Source organism: Balaenoptera ricei, chromosome 5, assembly GCF_028023285.1.
Source record: "Balaenoptera ricei isolate mBalRic1 chromosome 5, mBalRic1.hap2, whole genome shotgun sequence".
In the NCBI taxonomy this organism is placed as follows: Eukaryota; Metazoa; Chordata; class Mammalia; order Artiodactyla; family Balaenopteridae; genus Balaenoptera; species Balaenoptera ricei.
In genome coordinates, this window is record NC_082643.1 from 34,291,055 (window position 1) to 34,305,222 (window position 14,168).

The 14,168-nt window shown below is 36.5% G+C and overlaps 1 protein-coding gene across 3 annotated transcripts in view; it reads right to left on the minus strand.

Moving 5' to 3' along the window:
- The window catches only part of LRBA (LPS responsive beige-like anchor protein), a 737,360-nt gene that overhangs the window by 656,891 nt on the left and 66,301 nt on the right, over window positions 1-14,168 (minus strand). The window lies entirely within an intron of this gene.

Genomic DNA, 14,168 nt, shown 5'->3' on the forward strand with positions numbered 1-14,168 from the left:
ACACACACACACACAAACACACACAGCTCTAAAAAAATAAAGCTTCTAAAGAAATCTTCAAGTTAAGATAGCACAAAGTCAGGCGAGACTTAGAATATAAAAATGGAAGTATTTTCAACAAATGGAGGATGTTTAGGTAAATCACTACCACTGCCCTGATACTAATAAAGATCTAACTTAGCTCTATAATTGCTTCTAATTCAATGTTTCATTTATGAATTAGGTAATCTGTGAGCTACTCACAGCAACCTAAATGTCCTTTGCTACTTATACATGTATGAGCTCATAGCAAAAATGAAAAGCTGAAAAAGGCTTAGAGTGGACACAAAACATGTAATTTTTATTTGTCAAATTCTTGGTTTATTACACCTATCCACTTTGATCCCCCCTGTCAATAATCAGGATAACTTAAACATAACTTAAACTTAGTCACACACTCAAAGTCAGTAATCAAGTAAATTTATTTCATTGATATTGCTATCAGAAAATCCACCCAGAGAAAGCTGTACTGACCTATTCCTACCCTGCCATCTCACCAATAGCATCCTCACAGAGGGAAAGTTTTTTAATTTTAACAAACCCCAATTGTTTAAAGGAATTAAAATACTTTTAGAATTACCTTTGCAAGGCTATCTTTTGTAACTAGATCTTTTTAAAGATCTCTGTCAGAACAGTTACATACATGATCCACCTACACTCCTGTCCTTCTGAATACACCTTCATTTTTCATTATGCTTTCCTAAACCTAAAAGGTAGGCAAGAATTAGGAGAAAGTGAATTGTACAAAACAAAATCCAACAGCTCATAAAACAGGGACTACCCTGGTGACGCAGCAGTTAGGACTCCGTGCTCCCAATGCAGGGGACCCAGGTTCGATCCCTGGTCAGGGAACTAGATCCCACATGCATGCTGCAACTAAGAGTTCACATGCCACAACTAAGGAGGCTGCCTGCCACAACTAACGAGCCCATGTGCCACAACTAAGGGGCCTGCCAGCCGCAACTAAAGGAGCCCATGAGCCGCAACTAAGGAGCCCGTGTGCCACAACTAAGACCAGGCACAACCAAATAAATTAATTAAAAAAAGAATAACAGACATGACCAAGTAGAGTTTACTTCAGAAAAGCAAAGATGGTACAGAACTAGGAAATCAATTAAAACTCCTTGCAGCCATGGACTGATATGCGTCCCAGGTTCTGTCAAAGATACACACTGGCATGAGAAAGAAAAAATGGAAAAATGAAAAACAGGAGGCAGTATCTGCATGCAAGGAGATAAGAATTCCTAGCAAGCACAGTCATAAGGCTTTTGGTTTTTCTAGGAAAGCTCTGGCAGAGATTTTAGTGTACAATTCTTTGCATAATCAGTAACATGCGGCATAAAGAGATGACAGATGGGTTTCTGCTAAAAAAGTCCCTTGGTGTAATTGGGCCAATTCTCCTAGCTACATGGTCTTGGCTATGAAGTATACGTGCTTGGTTCCCTAAGTGCTCCCCAAAATTCTGTAAGCTACATATGAAGTCTAATAGAGATTTTTTTTTGATTTTGTGATTATTTGTGACTATTTTTTGCTTGTTTTGTCTTTAACTTTTTATTCTGAAATAATTCAGACATTCAAAAATTGAGAAATAGTATACAGTTCCTGTATATCCTTTAACCAGCTTCCCCTAATGTGAATATATTACATCATCATAATACAGTCATTAAAACCAGGTACAATACTACAGATCTTACTCAAATATTGACACCTGTCACACTAATGTCCTTTTCCTGATCCAGGATCAGCATCCTCTTAGTCTTCTCCAAACCGAGACAGCTGCACAGGCATTCTTTGACTTTCATGAATTTGACACTTTTGAAGTGTATTTGCCAGTTATTTTATAGACTGTCTTCCAATCTGAACATTTCTTCATGTTTAAATTCAGACTATGCATTTTTGGTAAAAACACCCCAGAAGTGATGTGTGTCCTTCTCGGTGTATCATTTCGGATAGTACCTGAAGTCAGTATGTCTCACTATTGGTGAAGTTAGCTTTGATCACCTGCTTAAAGAGGTGTCTGTCAAACTTTTTCCATTTTAAAGTGACTATCTTTCATTTTTAAATTATTAAGCATTCTTGTAAAGAATACTTTGAGACTATACAAATATCTTGTTTCTCACCATACTTTTTAGCGTCCATCGATGGATCTTACCTGCAACTGTAAATACTGTGGCATAGCTAAATGATGGTTTTATATTTCCACCAAACTTTCTACATTAATTAATTTTAAAAGACTTCCTTTAATAATAAAATACACCCAAAAAGCCAGCATTATGTCCATATAGGAAAATTGGAATGATTCTCATGAAAGTCAGAAATAAGACTCGGATGCACTATCATTACTATCACTTGATATTATTCTGGAGATACAGAAGTCACATTTGGTCAAAAGGCAGCAACATGTATAAATATCAGAACAGAGGATTTAAATTCCAACTATTTTCAGATGATATGATATATATCTGGAAAACTGAAAAATTTCTATAAATGACAAAATTATTTGGTAATGAAAATATTGATTACAGTTAACAATATGAATCAGTCTCAAAAGAATTATGCTAAATAGAAGCAAGCACAAATGACTACCTTAACAACTAGAAATTTATTCCACAGATATATTTAGGTAATGATGTTCCACACAAGAACTTCATTTTAGCATTTTGATAGAAAATAGAAGAAACAATACCTCCCCCAAAAAAACATATTATAAAGTAAAGTTGTGTTTAACCATATAATGGAACATGATGCAGCCATTGAAAATAATGAGGGAGTTCCATTTGACAGAAAAAGATCTCTAAAATACATTGTTTAGGTGAGAAAACTGAAGTGGAAAAAAGCATGACAGTAGGCTACAATTTGAGTGTAAAACATATACATACAGACATATGCCTAAGAACAATACACAAGAAACTAAATAGTGACTGCCTCTGAAGAGGTAACTGAGCATCTGGGGAACGAGGGCCAGGGGAGAGTTTGTAGTATACATACACTTTTGGACATCCTCCACACAGATCTGAATAGGTCAAAAACCTAGTTGCAGGACTTCTCTGGTGGCGCAGTGGTTAAGAATCCGCCTGCCAATGCAGGGGACATGGGTTCAAGCCCTGGTCCAGGAAGATCCCACATGCCGCAGAGCAACTAAGCCCGTGCACCACAACTACTGAGCCTGCGCTCTACAGCCCGCGAGCCACAACTACTGAGCCCACATGCTGCAACTACTGAAGCCGGTGCGCCTTGAGCCCATGCCCCGCAACAAGGGAAGCCACCTCATTGAGAAGGCCGCGCACCACAACAAAGAGTAGCCCCCGCTCACCAGAACTAGAGAAAGCCGGTGCGCAGCAACAAAGACCCAATGCAGCCATAAATAAATTAATTAAATAAATAAATAAATAAATTTATTATTTTTAAAAATCCTAGTTGCAACTAACTTACCTTACCTTCCCCTTAATATTACTTACATCAATCTTTCATTTTGATCTGTGTTTATTACCATCAGTAACCACCCTTCCAAGAAGCTATAGAATTAATTTTTGAAAGTAATTTCCAAAAAACCTCTAAATATTTCACCAGATTTTAAATTGAGTTTATACTGTGAGAGCAGTATCCAGACAGGTGTTTTAAATATTTCTCCATTGCTTTAAATATTATAAAATATGCCTTTCAAGGAGAAAATTGAGGACAGAAATTGGTACATACAAATATGTGGCATATTTGATATACTATATGTATGCATATCTATTATACCTAAAAAGCATGCACAGGGTCTACAGCATGTCACATTAACCCTTTCTAATAGTTATTTGAAACTGATCAACCTTCAAAACACAAATTTGTTTCCAATGACAGGGATCATAATCCAAGTCTAGGCACTGGCTAGTTATTATGTGAGCTGTAGTAATGGCTGTGCACTACAAAATGTAATCTTCCCAAATGTCACAGTAAGTTATGAATATCTGAGCAGCCTAATGCACTCTACTAGCCATGAAATGTGAAAATGTAATCTTATTACCTTTTTTATGGTTGTATTTTTTTGAATAATGTAGCCTGGAAACTGATGTATAGTCTTTTTCTGCATTTTAGCATGATTTGGTCTCCTTTGCTATACAGAACGTTTTTCAAAACTCTCCATTTCAACATATTTTAGTCTTGGTCTGAACCTCATAAACAATTTATATAGCCACCTTCAGGGTGGCATAACATGCTTCCTATAGGTTATAGTTTAATGTACAAGATTATAGAAATTTTAAAGTGTATTATTCAAAGAATCTAAATAAACCTTCACAAGATTTGTATTAGGACTTTAATTGGGCACAAAGATTATTTTCTTCACAACGGTTACATTAATAAAAGGCTTTAAGCTGAAATTAGTCATTAAACCTAAGTCACTTGTATTTTCAAAAAACCAAGAAATATAGACCAAAAATAATTATTTTCTCTTCAAAAGATTTATAAAACTGGAAAGACTATCATACATAGAAAATTCTAATACTTCAAAGTAAAGCTATGTTTTCCCTGGAAACTTGCTAAATTTTTCCTCAAAGATGTAGCAGGAGTACAGTATAGCAGAAACTGGACAGAGGACAATCGCAGCTTATGCCCCTAACTAGATATTTCCTATATTTTGTCTAAGCCATCCAATTTTTGGTACTGTGCTACAGCAGCCCTAGCAAACTGATACACCTCTGTATTCCCTAGGGTTCATTTTTGATGATGCCTACTAAATATCCCAGTAAGGGTTCATATAACTCTTTAAAAAGCCAGACCATGACCTAGAAACTCTGTTCAGCTTACCTCCTCCCAGCACCTTCATTTAATAGAGACAGCACTTCACTTTCCTTTCAGAAATAGTTCTGTAATTTGTTCTCAGTTTTTCAAAAATAAAAAATATATTGTTGAGGGACTTCTCTGGCGGTCCAGTGGTTAAGACTCAGCACTTCCACTGCAGGGGGCACAGGTTCGATCCCTGGTTGGGCAACTGACATCCCATGTGCCACACCGTGCAGCCAAAAAAAAAAAAAAAAAAAAATCTGAGAACTAAAAGAGCTAAGCAAAGTCCCAGAAGGCAAGAGAGCGAGGCAATATGAAAGACAGGTTGAGAGACATAGAGGATAATACGAGGACAAACATCTGTTTAACAGAAAGGTCCAAAAGTAAAGGAGGGAAAGATGGTATATTCATCTATAATAACTGAGCCCTTTCTAGTAGTCATCAATACTGTGAATCCTCAGAATTTGAACACAAAAAGCCCCAATTCTTACACAAAATTTAACACTACAGATACTACAGTAATATAATCAGACTTATTTTGGTAATGTCAGGTCTACTTTCAGATCGGAAATTTCCTGGATAGTAATATTTCTCTCTGCTGGAATTTTAATTTATGTAAGTAAAGACAGCAACCTGTTTCTCTCACTGCTACAGATATAAGTAGAAATAATTATGAACTAGATGCAATACATGTAAGAAAAGGCAATAAGTTCATTATGAATTACAGTAATTATGACCCTTAGTAAAATGACATATCCCATCCAAAGAATTTCACACAAATATAAGAGTCTATAAGAGTCTAAAATATATCCTAATTTTTAGGTACGGGCAATCAAATCTGCTATTTTAGGATCCAATATGAATTATAAAATACTTTCAACAGTAAGGGTTGGATTAAACAAATTTTCTTTTTAAGCACTTCACTCTGATTCTCCCTTGTCCCTTCTAAAACTATGATTTTTAAAAACTATATCCAGGTCCTAGGAATTACAGAATATTTAGTCTAATACAAGAAATTTCTCATTTCAGAAAATTAGGTTAAATTTGCTATTCTCTACGATTGGCTTCTCACTTTCCTGTATCGTTTGAAGAACTGTATCTTAACATTTTCTTAAGACCTGTCTCTTCTGAGAACCATTCTGACCTTTCCAGCTTACAATAAACCTGGATGACCCATATTATGTTACCAATATTCAAATGTTTCTGACTGTAACAATTTCATATGATTTAACCTAATATTTCAATAGTATCATACATTATTTTTTCGTATCACAAATTTTAATCACCTTTTTTTAAAGATTTTTTTGATGTGGACCATTTTTAAAGTCTTTATTTAATTTGTTACAATATTGCTTCTGTTTCTTATGTTTTAGTTTTTTGGCCACAAGGCATGTGGGATCTTAGCTCCCGGACCAGGGATCAAACCTGCATCCCCTGCACTGGAAGGTGAAGTCTTAACCACTGGACCACCAGGGAAGTCCCCCACTTCTTCTTCAATTATTTCCCATAAATCTTTTCCACTCAAAAAGCATAAATGATGATCCCGGAAAATAGGAACCATTTCAAAATATACTTTTTATCCTTTTTAATCTTAGCACTATGTTTGATATGTAATGGATCCTTAGTATATATACCATTAAGTTTAAATACTATTCATTATTTTCATAATTTAAAAATTAAAGAAACAAATTTGAGTTCTTACTATATCCCAGTGCAATAAGCAAGAAACCTGAAGTCCTACTTCTAGTATCTTAATCTCTCTCCAAAAGATAAAGTAGGCACTAAAGTTTCAACAATAAAATAATGAAGTATTAAGATCCCTGAAAAAGCTCAACCCATTTCATGAAAGCATTTGTCCACATAAAGATCTGTACGTGAATGTTTATAGCAGTTTTATTCATAATCACCAAAAACTGGAAACAATTCAAATGTCCATCAACTAGTAAATGGATAAACACATTGTGGTACAACCATACAACAGAATACTAATCAGCAATAATAAGGAACAAATTACCAATACCATTAACAATATAAATCAATCTCAAAAACATAATACTAAGTCAAAGATGCTAGACATAAAAGCTACGTATTGTATGATACCATTTATATGATGCTCTGGAAAAGAAAAAAGTATAGGGAAAGAAGTTAGATCAGTGGTTGCCAGGGGCTGAGGAAGGAGGGACAGAATTAACGACACAAAAACACGAAGGGACTTCTTTGGGATGATAAAATTTTCAATATCTTGATTACAGTACTAGATACCCAAGCAAATCCATCTGTCAAACTTCATAAAACCGTACATCTAAAAAGGGTGAATTCTACTGTATGTCTTAGTAAACCTATGGTTTAAAATACATCTAAAAAAACAAGCTCAAGTCATTTATATCAAAGGTAAGAGAAAAGTAAAATCCACTGACTAGAGGCAACAATGTAGAATTCAGATGGAGAAGACATGGAATACAAGGAAATTAGAAGAGGTGAACAGAAATTTTTAATCCTTAGCATTCTGTAATGTATACTACAATCACAAATACCCCGGGAAGAGTAAAAAGAGTAGAATTATACCATAATCTCACAGTGAGACTGGTCTGGGCTTGGAGGCCTTACACTAATATATTAACAAAGATTATCAAGATTTTCTACAATCATAAAATTCCAAATATGCAAATTAAGAGAATTAAAGTAAACTCCATAAGGAACAATTATAACTTCCTGTCAGCCATTTAAAATTACTCCCTTTGAGTTTTTTGTCCTCCTTCTTCCACTTACTGTCTTTCGGGTCTTTCATTAATTTGTTAGAATGCCCAAAAGCATCAGTAGTTTCAGTAATATTACCAACACACTTATACTGATATAAAATTTCCATTTCTACTATTGTAACTAATCCTTACAAGAATGAGGTAAGTCATATATATCAATTATTTCACATCTATTTATACAGGAACAAAAAGACTGTATATTAATTCACAGCCAAAACTTATAATCAGACTATTTAACTCCTAGCCTTATGCTTTCCTTACATCTACATTAATAATCTAACATTTAAGTTGGGTTTTCTAAAGTTTCTTTATATAGTGAGCTACAGTAAGTATTTGAAAAATTTGTGAACTTCACTATCTATAGGAAATTAGTCAAAACACATGTCTGATAATAAATTATCATCTTTATAGTTTTTTAATTATTTTTATTTTATTTTATTTTTGGCTGTGTTGGGTCTCCGTTTTCTGTGCGAGGGCTTTCTCTAGTTGCGGTGAGCGGGGGGCCACTCTTCATCGCCGTGCGCGGGCCTCTCACTGTCGCAGCCTCTCTTGTTGCGGAGCACAGGCTCCAGACGCGCAGGCTCAGTAGTTGTGGCTCACGGGCCCAGTTGCTCCACGGCATGTGGAATCTTCCCAGACCAGGACTTGAACCCATGTCCCCTGCATTGGCAGGCAGACTCTCAACCACTGCGCCACCAGGGAAGCCCCTTTATAGTTTTTTGTTTTTTTTTTTTTTTTTAGAAATTCACATTCTTTTATTTATTTATTTATTTATTTATTTATGACTGTGTTGAGTCTTCGTTTCTGTGCGAGGGCTTTCTCTAGTTGCGGCAAGCGGGGACCACTCTTCATCGCGGTGCGCGGGCCTCTCACCATCGCGGCCTCTCTCGCTGCGGAGCACAGGCTCCAGACGCGCAGGCTCAGCAATTGTGGCTCACGGGCCCAGCTGCTCCGCGGCATGTGGGATCCTCCCAGACCAGGGCTGGAACCCGTGTTCCCTGCATTGGCAGGCAGACTCTCAATCACTGCGCCACCAGGGAAGCCCTATAGTTTTTTAAATCCCCAAATGTACCAGAAAGTAGTAAATAACCTCTCCTCTCTCATTGTTCATTGTACCTTTCATAAGAATTAGAAATTTTCACTGCACTATGGCATGTGTACAAAACCAGTATTAAGCAAAAAGTTTCTATGATTAAAATAAGCCTGAGAAACACTGGATTAAACAAGGTGAGACATGTTTACACGATAAAATTCTCAGAGCTTTAATATGCCACTGTGCATTATAAATGTCAAAAATGTGTAACCAATGTATGGACTTCCCAAAACTTATCTGACAATGAAACAAATCTCTTTTTTCTTTTAACTTTTTGGTTTTTTTTGACAAGAGCTTTTCACAGTAATAGCATTCTACAAAAGCTTTTCTGAGAAACACAGGATAATGCATTGTGTTCTTGAAGTTTATTGCTATGAATAGTATGACAGAATTAACTATGTTTACACAAACATTTAGAAGGCCTTTCACATTTTTAGGTAAATGTTTTAAACAACCTACTTATTTTTCATAGGTTTCTTTTCACGATTTATAGAATTTAATAATTAGACAAAGAAAGAGACATCTTAAATTAAGATTACTTCAAGGGAAAAGAAAATATGAGCAATCAAAATCCATCAAAATGAACCCCTATCGAGACTTCCCTGGTGGGTCGGTGGTTAGGAATCCACCTTCCAATGCTGGGGACACGGGTTTGATCCCTGGTTGGGGAACTAAGATCCCATATGCCATGGGGCAACTAAACCTGTGCACCACAACTACTGACCCCGTGCACCACAACTAGAGAGCCCGCACGCCACAACTAGAGAACCTGCGCACTCTGGATCCGCACGCCACAACTAGAGAGCCCATGCGCCACAACTACTGACCACGCATGCTCTGGAGCCTGTGCACCACAACTAGAGAGAAGCCCGTGTGCCGCAACTAGAGAGGACTGTGCACCACAACGAAGAGCCCACGCGCCACAACAGAAGATCCTGCATGCTGCAACAAAGACCTAAAGCAGCCAAATAAATAAATAAATATACATATATATATATTTTTTTAATGAACCCCTATCCCTTCATGAACAATTCAGTCTAAAAGCCAAGCAAGACAGACGATCTCCCACATTAAATTAGAGCTGCTCAGTGTGCCAACAGAGTTCAGCAGAAGTAACGTGTGATTTCCAAGGCTAGGTCATTAAGGACTTTATGGCTTCCCTTGCATCACTCATTCTGAGGAAAATCAGCCACCATGTCATGAGGATAATCAAGCAGCTCTGTGACAGACCCTCTTGGAGAGGAACAGAGGCCTCCCACCAATATTCAGCACCAACTTGCCAGTCACATAAGAAGCCTTGGAAGCAGGTCCTCCAGCCTCAGTTAAGCCTTCAGACGACTGTAACCCCAGCCAAAATCTTAAATGCAACCTCCTGAGAGACCCTGACCTAGAACTATCCAGTCAATCTGCCCCTAAATTCCTGACCCACAGAAACCGTGAGCTGATAAATGTTTATTACCGGGCTTCCCTGATGGTGCAGTGGTTAAGAATCTGCCTGCCAATACAGAGGAAATGGGTTCGAGCCCTGGTCTGGAAAGATCCCACATGCCACAGAGCAACTAAGCCCGTGCGCCACAACTACTGAGCCTATGCTCTAGAGCTCGCGAGCCACAACTACTGAGCCTGTGTGCCACAACTACTGAAGCCTGGGCACCAAGAGCCTGTGCTCTGCAACAAGAGAAGCCACCGCAATAAGAAGCCTGTGCACCACAACGAAGAGTAGCCCCCACTCGCTGCAACTAGAGAAAGTCCACGCGCAGCAACAAAGACCCAACACAGCCAAAAATAAATAAATAAAATAAAATAAATTTTTTTAAAAAAATGTTTATTACTGTTTTAAGTTGCAAGGTTTGGAGATAATTTGTTACACAGCAATAAATAATATAATTGCAAATCAAACAGTTAATAGTAGTTGGGGAAAATTTTTTTACCCTATATATTTCTGTCCCTTTCTTTTGAATCCTAATACAAAATAAAATAGATAATAATGATTAAAAATACAAAACAATAATAGCATAAATGTATTGAGTGACTACTGTGAGCTAATCACATAAAAATACAAGTAATAAAAATACAAGCTATTACTAATAACATAATATAAAACAATAATAACACACATGGAGCGATTGCTGTGAACTACATACTGTGCCAAGCACTTTACATGAATTATCATTTTTAATTACCTCTCACAAAAACAACAACAACAACAACAATACCACCACCACAATATCTCCACTTAACAGATGAGGAACTAAAACATAAGTAACACACAAACTCACAAGGCACTAAGGTGGATGAACCAGGGTTTCACTTGATAAAAAGAAAACAGATATAGCTGGAATAGCTTTTTGCCCTCTACCTTCTTCCCTCCCTAGAACACAGACATGATTCCCAGAGGTACAGTAGTCATCTTGCTATCATGTGGCTTACAAGCACAAGGACAGACAAAACGCCAATACATTAAGAATAGTAAAAAGGGGACTTCCCTGCACAGTGGTTAAGAATCCACCTGCCAATGCAGGGGACACAGGTTTGAGCCCTGGTCCAGGAAGATCCCACATGCCACGAAGCAACTAAGCCCGTGCGCCACAACTACTGAGCCTGCACTCTAGAGCCCGCGAGCCACAACTACTGAGCCCACGTGCCACAACTACTGAAGCCTGCGTGCCCTAGAGCCCACGCACCAAACTACTGATCCCACATGCTGCAACTACTGAGGCCCGCACACCTAGAGGCCATGCTCCGCAACAAGAGAAGCCACCGCAATGAGAAGCCTGCACACTGCAATGAAGAGTAGCCCCCGCTTGCCGCAACTAGAAAAAGCCCACGTGCAGCAACAAAGACCCAATGCAGTTAAAAAAAAAAAAAAAATGGTAAAAGGAAAGGCAGAAAGTATGTACCTCTTGAAGCATTATTAAGTAGAACCACTAGTGCCAGCAACTGCCTGCTTCCAAACTCCTTGTTATGTGAGAAAAATAAAACCTATATTTCATGAAATTGCTATTAGATGTGTATTCTGCTACTTTCAGCAGAACACAAACCTAACTAATATAAAGAGGTTCAACAAATGGTGCATAAATGAATGAGTGGGTTTTCAGAAAAAGCTATCTTGTTTAGCTACACAACAAAAACTCTTTGTTTTTAATATGATTCAAAAGTGTGTGTTTTAATTTAAGGGACTACAGTTCATTTTGTACCTTAGAAAAATTCTATCACAAAGTGATAACCAAACACAATTAAACTGACTACACACAACAGAAGTAAAAACGATGAACAGCAATTCCTGTTTTATGAAATATAATATCTCTGGATAAACAATAGTAGCTATTTTATTGCATTTGTCTAAACAATAAAATAGTTCAAGAAAGTTAACTTTAATGAGACAAATGATATAATAATACCAAGTTTTCACATACAAAGGTATCAATGGATATTCTAGAATCAAAAGGTAAAGACTTCGGGTATTAAATTTATTCAAACAAAACAATGCAAGCTCTGTAAGTAAGAGGGTATGGGGGGGAAGGAGTTATCATGGGATTATATAAAATCACATGTGAGAAATCTTTGAAAATTGTAAAGCACTAATCTTTCACTGAATTAAAAAAAAATTCTAGTAGTACATATTTTATAAGCAAAAGAATAATATTCAGCACAATATACCAAATCTCTGTAGTACTAAATTTCACTGTTATTTTACTTTTGTGCTTTTTAAGACAACATAGACTAAAAAATACTACATTTAACTAACCTCAACACAGTCCAATCCTCAAATTTTACACAAGTGAATTTTTTAGACTCCACATGTTTTATTGTGGTAGAGTCTCACTGTATATAAGTAATAAATATTAAAATAAAGAATAGTAAAAGATTAGATTCCATTATAATTTAATTAGTGTATAAGCCTTTGGTTTAACATCATTCTTAACATTGAACAAAATGTAATAAAACTTTATCTTAAGACAGTTACTAGTGGAGAGAAAGAAAGTTCAACACGTAGGTGGGAACATAACCATCATCTTTTACTTTTCATCAACGCTTTACTGAGAGAGTTAGCCAAAAGAGTATCTTATTCCCCAATCAACATCCGCTGAAAAAGAGGCTATTTAGGCTTACAAATGTGTTACTCAGTGACCACAAGAGCAATGTACTAATTCACGGCGCCAAGAAAGTATTCTCTGAATTAGGATATGAAAGGTACAAAACTTTACTAAAATGTTTAATAATAAATTTTCAATAAATTAAAATTTTTAATAAAATTTTACAAGTATTCTTATATCTCAAAAGCTCCTTCTAAGATGGTGATATTTGGTTTCAGTCTCATATGCATTTTCTCATTCAGCCAAAGGTCTATTTTGTACATCTCTAACATACACATATTGTATTTATGCACGTATGATAGTATTTTTATAGAAAACGCCTGAAGAATATGCACCAGGCTGTTAGTGATAGTTTGGAGAATGGGGTTATAAAAGGATTCACTTTCAAAGTGCTACACTCATGACACATTTCAATTTTTCAAAATATGTATATATTTTCTTTGAACCCAAAGGGAAAAACATAGCATCTTAATCTTTTCAAAATGCACTGAACATTTATGTGTAAAACTAGGCAGGAAAAATTATGCTTCTTAGTTTGTACACTATCTGTAACAAATCAAACTGTATGCATTTCCATCAAAATTGAGGGAAAGAGAGCTCCTGGCAACAATGATGTGAAATGAAAATCAGGAGTACAGTCTCAATTATTACCAATGAAAGATGAGTAAAATATCATTATTTACCTTTCAGTGTGATGTCTTAATTTTAATGTTAGTAAAGTGCTTTAATGGGACACTCCCAAACTATATTTTGCCCAAGATCCTTAACCATAAACAATTATACATTGAGAGTTTTCAGAAATACAGTTCGTCTAATGAGAAACAGTAGTTAAGAGCATCAGCTCTGGAGCCAGACTATCTGGACTTGACTTCTGGGTCTACCAGACACCAAGGGCATGGGCATGGGCAGGACAGTTCACCTCTCTATGGCTCACTTCCTCATCTGTAAAACTGGGGTAATAATGGTACCCATCTCTTAAAGTTGTTGTGAAGATTAAATGAACTAATACATATCTTCGTTAATGCATGTAAGAGATGAGGATACTGGAACTAACACTTCCTTCCACCTGCTATTAAAATTCTCACTTCAAGAATAATATTTTTGGGTATATGCCTAGGAGTGGGGTTGCTGGATCATATGGTAGTTCTATTTTTAGTTTTTTTAGGAACCTCCATACTGTTCTCCATACTGGCTGTACTAAATTTACATTCCCACCAACAGTGTAGGAGGGTTCCCTTTTCTCCACACCCTCTCCAGCATTTATTGTATGTAGATTTTTTGATGATGGCCATTCTGACCATAATTTGAAAAGATACATGTACCCCAATGTTCACTGCAGCACTATTTATAATAGCCAGGACATGGAAGCAACCTAAATGTCCATCAAAAGAGGAATGGATAAAGAAGATGTAG